At 46.3% G+C, this 9,255-nt stretch overlaps 1 pseudogene; it reads right to left on the bottom strand.

The window, feature by feature from the left end:
• Positions 1–6,094: 6,094 nt before the first annotated feature.
• LOC132577211 (G2/mitotic-specific cyclin-B1-like) lies at positions 6,095–7,292 on the bottom strand (annotated as a pseudogene).
• Positions 7,293–9,255: the final 1,963 nt, after the last annotated feature.

Raw genomic sequence — 9,255 nt, 5'->3', positions numbered from 1 at the left:
AGCTGGAGAAGAACACACAAACAGATAGGTGCATGCAGGTGTGAGGGTGGAAAGAGAGGACCCTGGGAATGTATGCAAAAGTTGCAGACTGCCCACTTAACAGCCCCATTTTGGCTCAGCATGAGTTTCAGAGAGATTTTTCTGAAAATGAAGTTACTTCAGAAGAAGAGGCAGGTTTAGTGCCCTGTAAGTGACATCACAGGAAAAGGTGGAGTTTTGGTTCAATGTGCCCTGGAAGTGACATCACTTGGCCCTTGACCTGGAAGTGACACCACAGGAAATGATATAATTCCTGTCTCCCTTCTCCACCCCCAAAGTCTCCTGTCTCCACCCCTGAATTTTAGCATATGGCTTTTTTGCAGAAAAAGCCCAGCAGAAACTCATTTGCATATTAGGCCACCCCCCCAATGCCAAGCCAGTCAGTCGGAACTGCGTTCCTGTGTGTTCCTGCTTAAAAAAAAGCCCTGCAGACATCTCTTCTCTTCTCTCTCGGAAGCTGAATTTTTAGTATGGGATACAGCACTAATTTAAGTAGATACTTTGGTAAGGCAAAGATTTTAAAATTCTGTGCTTAGTGCTATGGAAATGGTATCCGGACTTCCGGGGGAGGAAAATGCTGAGCTGAGCTGTCTCTCATAACGGGAGCAGGCTGGAACTTCTGTTCGGGGTAGTGGAAGGCAAATTAATGCCTACTGCCTACTTTTCTCAGTTAGAGAATAGTCCAAGACATGCACAGAAAACTTTAAGGAGATTTACCTTGGCTAAAAGGGAGCCCCGGAGGGGACTTCTTTGAGGCTTTGAGGGGTCTCAGGAGAAGTTGCATAGTCATCGTCTGTGGAAATGGTATCCGGACTACTATGGAGCAGCATAATAATATTAAACTTTATTAAACTAATGGGCAGTTGTCTCAATGGAAAGAGTTGTTCAGGATGACATATTTCCCCTCCTAGAAGAAGGCAGACAAGAAACATAGCAAGGGTCATCTAGTCCAACCCCCTGCACAATGCAGGAAATTCGCAATGACCTTTTTCCCACTCCCCCAATGATCTTTTTCCCCACTCCTCTATATTCCCAGAGGAAGGCAAAAAACCCCTCTAGGAATCCTGGGCTCATTTGGCCTGCAGGAAAATTCCTTCCTGACCCCAAAGTGGTGATCAGTATCCTGGGTGTGTAAGAAAGGACCATGACAGCTTATCCCTTCTTGCCCTACCACTCATGATCTGCCTAAATTCACAGAATCTGCACTGCTGTCAGATGGCCATCTAGCCTCTGCTTAAAACCTCCAAAGAAGGAGAGCCCACCACCTCCCAAGGAAGCCTGTTCCACTGAGGAACTGCTCTGACTGTCAGGAGGTTCTTCCTAATGTATAGCCCCAAACTCTTTTAATTTCAATCCAATGAAAAGAAACAATAAGTGAAAGATTAGTGTGAAATCATCAGTCTGGAGATATGAAAGACCTAGGAAGGGAGAAATGAAAGTCGGCACAGTTGATGTTTATGTTCTTTGTAGTGACATATGAAAAAAAATAAAATGACCTATTGAAAATCTTTAGTAGGATGCTCTTTGAAAAAAACTTGTCAATGAGCAGCAGTACAAGGAATTCTTCACTGTCCATAAAATAATTTTCCTAATATCTCTTAGCAATTATTTATTTATAAATTTTCTATGCTATTTTCTGGTAGTTATCCTAGTAACAGAGAATCACAGCTTTTAGTCAGTAAAAGAGGCAACATACTTCAGTAGCTGCAGCAGTGTCTTCCGTTATTGGTTATTAAAGTGTTCTTTTATGGATGAAAACAATGATAACCATAAAGGAGAAAAGTGTACCATGTTGTGAACAATTTCCTGCCCCTCTGAGTGATCTGCTTAAACAGCCCCTTGCTGTTATGTTGATTTACTTTGAAAGGCAAATTCTGAATACAGAAATTTTGAGTGTACCACAGTGACCTTCAGTAAGATCTATAGTTAATGCCCAGAAATGGGATGTTTTCTTTGTTATTTGGACCCCACTCCCACAATCCTTCAGGTATGGGAAGTAAATCAGCCTATTAAAAAGTAGCTGTTTCCTATTAGACATAATTTCGGCCTTGCAGTTTTTGAGCTAAAGGCATATCATACTTTTGTGTCAACACACGATAAACTGGAATTCTGGTGCAAGGTGGTGAAGTGAACTTCAGCCCTGCAAACAGCATATTTGAGGACTCATTTGTAAGTCCACTGAATACAATACACGACCCCACCTACTCTTGTCTGGAGTCTCTAGGCTGATACAGAAATGCTAGATTGGGCTAGCGTAAGGGTGTCAAACTCATTTGTTAAGAGAGCCAGATCTGACATAAATGAGAAATTGTTGGCCTGGACCATGTGTGTCATAAAATGTAATGCCAAGTAGTGGACATATAAACTTTATAAAGGACACAGACAAACACAATTAATTTTTTTTAAACTTAAAACATGATTAAAACACCAGCACTCTTGCAATATTTTTATTTAACAGTCTCTGAAAACTGGCACCTCTTGCTCTGAATTATTGCATCAAAAACTGGAGATGATGTCTGTGCTGTAGCAATCTTGAGTATGCTGTTCAGATATTGTTTACATGTGTATTTGTAAGTTGCAGACCTACTTTTGATTTATTGACAATCATTACAGAAATCTAAGACCCAGAGGAAAACATGAAAGGCTGGGCATTGTGAGCTTCTGTACGTAAGTTGCTTGGTATGCTGGTCAAGAACATGTGAAGGCACCATGACACAGACTGGGGACTATGTGTTTGTCTACAAAACTATAGTGTTTCTTGGAGAAATAATAACTCTTATGTTTCAGTGCAAGAACTGAGAGACAGGAATGTACAGTGGTCAGTATCAGGCTACAATCTGGGAAGTCTATGTTCAAAATCCCCAGTCTACAAAGGAAATTTGCTGGGAGAAATTGGTCTGGACACACACTCTCAGACTAATCCACTTTACTGGCTTGTTATTCCTCATCTAAATAATTCACATTGCTTTCCTATTGAGAAAGACTGGATCATGAGGGCATAAATACAGTGAAAAAGAGGAGAGGAACCAGGAAAGCCCTGGAATAACAAGCCCAACAAAAGTCTCTCTCTCTTGGCAAAAAGCACATACCTTGATTAAAACTTCATTGGTCTTAAGGATGCTTTCTTTGTATCTCTCCTGTGTGATTGAGGGAACTGGGCAAAGTAAGCTCTCATTCCCATGGGATGAGAAGGGGGAGGAGCCTCAGTCAATGGAAGGGCTTGGCTCAGTATTTCTCCTGTTCAATTGAGAGAGCCTGGCAAAGCAAGCTCTCACTCTTTCCCTCCCTCCCTCCTAAGGGAGGAGTCTCAGCCAATGGACGGAAGACAGGTTTTGCTCTCTAGCTCTTGTGTGATTGAGAGAGCTTAGCAAAGCAAGCTGTGATGCAGAAGAAAGCAAGAGAGAGGGAGGAGGAAGCAGATGATAGACAATTGCTTGTGGGCCACGTACAGGCCCTGTGGGGGCCAGATCTGGCTTGTGGGATGCACATTTGACACCCCTGGGTTAGCAGTTCCCCAGTGTTCCTTCATCTTTGATGGGTAATACTGAAAATATTTTTCTCTTTAGAAGTAAGTTTGTCTCATTACAATGAATCTGTCACTGTTAATTAGTACAGGTAGGTTAAATAGATGGCCTCCTTCTTTTGTACTCTATGATATGCTGGAATCAGACGCTTATATTGTTTGGAATCAGAAGCTTGGCAAATATGTAACTAATATATCTTTATGCTTGTCATTTATTATGCCATGGCACTACTGGCGGTTAGCAAGTGGAGCCACAATGGACTTTCCTCAGATTCAGCTGATGGCATCTGAGAGCAGGACAAATCAGTTCAGTGTCCTCTCCTAACCATGGAGCCCAATGAGGCTGCTTTGGTCACTTGGCTGGAGCATCGGCTGGAGCGTCGGCTGCAGTGCTGCGGGCTGGAGGCGGCATCGGAGGCGGTGAAGGATGTGGCATTGTCCTTATTGTTGGTGGAGTCTGCCTAGGGTTTGGGGTCTGCTGGGGCAGGGGTTGTGGATCCCAGGGGTTGGTCTTTCCCCTTTTAATTTTTGAGGGTGTGGGCCTGTGGGGCAACCTGGGTTTTTTATTATTGCCCTTGAGGTTGGCAGGTGACCATTTTGGAGAGCCTCCCCCCATTTTCTCCTACTGGAGACATTGGTGTGCAGCAGAGGCTTTTGTGGCCATTTTGACTTCCCTTTCTTCTTCCAGGGGGAAGCCATTTTAAAGTGGAGCTGCAGGAGGCCATTTTGTGGTCTTGTGCTTGCTATTTAGATGGCTGGTGGAAAAGGGTCAGGCAAGCCCAAAAGAAAAAAGCCAGCACCTAAGGCGCCCAAGACTTTTGCGAAAAGGCCACCACCACCGTTATCCTCTTCTGATGAGGGTGATATGGTGGTTGATTCCAATGTTGCTTGTAGATTAAGAGCATTGGAACAGGCAGCGGGCATCCTTTCTCCAGGTGGGGAGGATGGTGTGAGGCAATCTAAGAAGGGTGAGCAGGCGAGTATTCTCACCAGGCTGTCTATTCTTGAGGGCAGGTCTGGTGGAGTCGTGCCTGGCAGGGACGCTGGCCTTTGCAGTCTGGATGTGGGTTTGATGGCGGCTGGAGCATCAGGGGTCGGTTTGCCATTGGTTCCTGCTGGATTCGGAGGTAGGTCAGGTGATAATTTACAGGCGGGGCCTGGGCAGGTTTGGCCATGGGGAGCTTGGGGGCCTGCTTCGGTGGCCGGGCAGGGCGTTCCATGTCAAGCGCGGGGGCGCCTGCCTCCTCTGCATTGTGTGTGTTTCAGAATTGGGCTTGGCCATGTGGGCAAGGCGTTCCTAGTGTGTACCCGGGCACAGGGCATCCTGGCATGGCTGGTTCCTTTATGGAGGCACCCTCAACATATGGGATGGTGCCTTTTGCTGCTTTGATGTTTGGGGAGGTTGCCTTGCCCTGGGGGACTACTTGTTTCCCGCTACTAGGGAAAAAATATTAAAAGGGGAGTACGTGGATATTTTTTCTCTTCTCTTTTGGGAGGCTGGGAAAAAAGACAAGGAAGAATTGGATGAGAAAGAGAAGGAAAAATTGAAAAAACGGAAGGTGGACAGGACCTGGGCTAATTGGCTTTCTGGGTTCTGTATTTATGCCGGGGTGATTGCAAGGGCGTAGCCATGGTGGGCAGCATAAATTTGGACATAATTTATAAAGGCTATATGGCCTTTAGTGGACCAGCCTGGTTACAATATGACCAGAAATTTAGGATGAGGGCTGCCCTGTATCCGTCCCTTCAGTGGGATCAGATCCATCAGCAGCTTTGGCTGCAGGTTATGTCCCTGGCTAGGCCTAATCTGGGTGATCACTCTGATAGTGGTCACTTGGTAAGTAGGCCATCCACATCATCAGGCTTTCTCTGCGGTGCAGCGGGGCAGGCGGTTCAACCCCGCATGCTCTGCTGGGAATTTGGATCCCTTGGAGTATGTAATAGGAAGGCGTGCCAGTTCAAGCACGAGTGCCCCATGTGTGGTGGTTCCCACTCATTTTACAACTGCCCTAGAGCCCATGGGCGTAAAAATACGAAGAAGCCTGGCGGGAGTGGAGGCGCCTTTCCAGCTAAGAAAGGGGCCCAGCCCGATAAGAGTGGGACCTCTTGAGCAGTGGCTGTCGAGGTACCCTCGAAGGGTGGATAGTTTGTATTTGTTAGAAGGTTTTAAAGTTGGATTTAGGATCCCTTTTCAGGGTCCTCGAGTTCTGTTTATGTCAGAAAACCTTAAGTCAGTTCAGGGCTTGGAGCAGGTCGTTAAGGACAAGATTGCAAAAGAGCTGGCTGAGGGAAGGATACTGGGTCCTTTTTCATATCCTCCGGTGAGTACTTTTAGAGTCTCACCTTTGGGTGTGGTGCCTAAAAAGGCGCCTGGTGAATTTTGTTTGATTCACCATTTGTCTTTTCCTAAGGGGAAGTCCGTGAACGATGGGATCCCGGAGCACTTATGCTCTGTTAGCTACACCAGCTTTGACCAGGCTATTGCCGTGGTGAGGCGTTGCGGGGTGGGGGCAGAATTGGCAAAATGCGACATTTTTTTTTTTACAGTAAAAAGGAAATGTTTATTAAAATTTTAAGTAACAATATATTTATATATACAAACATGAATAGTGACACATGGTGTCAACTTAGTCTAAGTATTTATTTTGACAGTACTTTTAGCCAGATCCTGTATGATTGCTGAGTTCAGTGCTGGAAGGGTGCTGATTTTTGCATGCTTGCTGCTGGCATACTTGTTCTTGACAGTCATGTGTTTGGTAAGGCCTCTGTTCACCAGCATCACATTCTTTGCCATATGCTGCATGACAGGAAGAAGGTCACTTTCAGTGTAGTACATGTAGTGTTGCAAGGTTGGGGTCCATTCTCCCTCATCAAGGATTTTGGTAGACAAACAATAGGCAGCAGCAGCAATCTGAGATGGAGGGAAGTGTATCATGTCATAATCCAACAGTGAGAGTTCCATCAAGTATTTTGACAGTGTGTGTTGCTGTATATCCGCCTCTCCAATTTTGGATGCCCTTCTTAAGAAATGCAGCGGAAGAGGGCGGCCAAGGTTGAAGTCCAGAGATCTTAGGATCTTCATTTCCATTTGTCTTATCTGCTGCAGAAAGCGATCAATAATGGCCACTGTCATGTACATGGTCTCCTGCAGGAGTTTGAATTTCATTTGAACTTGCACAAGCCAGTCAATCAGGATGGCCCTTATGTTTCCGTTAATTTCTTGGCCTGCCAAGTAGTTTGATCTCACCGACTGTTGTTCCTCAAGAACTTTCAGGTAATTGTAAATGTCCTTCACATATTCACTGCAGAGATTTGGGTCAGTGGCATCATCTGTGTCTACATCTTTCACTTCAAGCAGAACATCTGAGAAGGCCTGGCACAGCATTTCTTCTGCTGGTGCACAACCAGATGTCTCCATTGGGCTTGGGGATGGAGAGTCCACCTTAACAGGTTCAGGAATTGGCTTTTCTTCCTTTGGAGGCTCAGGGGCCTTTTCAACAGCTCGGGCAGCTTTTCTGGTGGTGACCTTAATCACAGCTGCAGGTTTTGCTATTTCCTTTTTCAGAAGCTCTTTAGGCTTTGTTTCACAGGCTTTGTTGCCAATATCGCCCAAGGCAGTCCTAGGCCTCAAGCTAGGCTTGGCAACAACACCCTGTTTGCTCGCTGCCATTACAGGTTTTGTTTTTTTCTCAGCATTGATCTTTGTGTTTTAGCTTACGTCACTTCCCATTGGCCGCTCGGCATTCTACTGCAAATGCGTTTCTACGGCTACGAAGGCCTGATTGCTCCAAGCGTTCGAAAAAGGAGGCGGTGCCACGAAAGAGGATTGGCTTCGGATCACGTGACGCTTTGTTGTCTTTCGAGCCCAGCTGGAGCTGTGTGGGAAAGCCTGATGAGTGGCGGGTGCGGCGGTGTAGGAGCTCTGCGAAGGTTGTGAAGCTTGCGTGCCAAAATGCGACATTAAGTCTGCGTTTTGCCTTTTACCTGTCCATCCCAATGATTTTGAACTTCTAGGGTTTTCTTTTGAGGGTCAATTTTACATGGATAGAGCATTGCCAATGGGCTGCTCTGTGTCATGTTCGGCTTTCGAGCATTTCAGCACATTTTTGGAATGGGCTGTGCGGGAGAAAGTGGGTTTGCAGGATGTCGTTCATTATTGGGATAACTACGTTTTTGTGGGTCCCGAGGGGACTGGGCATTGTGGGTAGTTGCTGTCTCGCTTTGTTGAGCTGGCGGCGGAGCTTGGGGTTCCTTTAGCGCCTGAGAAAACTGAAGGTCTGACCCAGAGGTTGACTTTTTTGGAGATTGAGATTGACACTATTGCGCAGTTGTCTAGTGTGCCTCTTCAGAAAATAGTGGAGCTGAGGGCTAGGATTTCTACCTTTCTTCTTAAAAGGAAGGTTACTTTGTTGGAGTTGCAGCAGCTAGTTGGGCACCTCAACTTTGCTTGCAAAGTGGTTTCTCCTGGGAGCACTTTTCTTAGAAGGCTTTACGATGCTATGGCAGGGTTACGCTTGCCTCAGCATAGAACTAGGGTCACCTGCAGCATGAGGGATGATTTGAGGGTTTAGCAGGAATTTTTGGAGTCCTTTAATGGAGTCTCTTTTTGGAGGGATGACATGAGGCTCGAAGCTGAGCTTCAGATAATGTCTGATGCTGCTGGTTCCTTGGGTTTTGGAGTCTATTTCCGTGGACATTGGTGCATGGATAGTTGGCCTGACTCCTGGGTAAAGGTTGGTGTGAACCGGGATCTTATGTTTCTCGAGTTCTTTCCTATTTTAGTTGTGGTTTGACTGTGGGGGAAGGATATGGCCAATCACACTGTCCATTTTTGGTGTGATAATATGGCGGTGATCCATGTCATTAATTCCCTTTCATCCAAATCTGGCCGGGTTATGAGATTGGTGAGGGCCTTCACTCTGCGCTGTTTGCGGCTTAACATTTTGTTTTTAGCCAAGCATGTTCCTGGGGTGAGGAACGGGGTGGCTGATGCTCTATCTCATAAACAGATGGAGAGGTTTCGTCAGCTGGCCCCAGATGCCGACAGAGAGCCGGTGCCAATGCCTCAGGAGCTATGGCTGATTGGAGAGCCGAGGCCTGCAGAGCGATAGGTCTAGCCATTGCGCCCAGCACCAGGAAGTCTTACGAAGGGGCTGTGCGGCAGTTTGAAGACTTTAGGGCTGAGGTAGGGTATTGCAGGGTTTGGCCCCTCCCGGTGGAGCATTTGCTCCTTTACTGTGTTTCACTGCAAGGTAAGGGGTTGGCTGTGTGATCCATTAGGGGGTGCCTGTCTGCATTGGCTTTTGTCAGTAAGGCGCTGGGTTATAGGGAAGAAACAGCTGACTTTCGTATTCGAAAGATGCGGGAGGGGTGGGCCAGAGAGGCTGGTCCCAGGGTTGATACACGGAATCCTGTGTCTCCTTTGATTCTGTGGGGTTTGAAGAGGGTTTGGGACGTGGTGTGTCCTTCGTCATTTGAAGTATGTTTGTTTCATGCGGCGTCTTTGTTAGCTTTTTGGGGGGCTCTTAGAGTAAGTGAGCTGGTGGCACAGTCTAGAAATGATGTTTCTGGTAAGGCTCTGTTGTTAAGGGATCTGCAGCTATTTGCGGGGAAGGCAGTCATCACTGTCCGTCGCTGTAAGACGGATCAGTTGCAGAAGGGTACGGTGCTCTAGTTGGGTAGTTGTTCAGAGT

Source organism: Heteronotia binoei, chromosome 9 (assembly GCF_032191835.1).
Source record: "Heteronotia binoei isolate CCM8104 ecotype False Entrance Well chromosome 9, APGP_CSIRO_Hbin_v1, whole genome shotgun sequence".
Taxonomy (NCBI): domain Eukaryota; kingdom Metazoa; phylum Chordata; class Lepidosauria; order Squamata; family Gekkonidae; genus Heteronotia; species Heteronotia binoei.
Note: the sequence above shows the minus strand (reverse complement) of the source record. Positions and strands in the feature narration are given on the sequence as shown.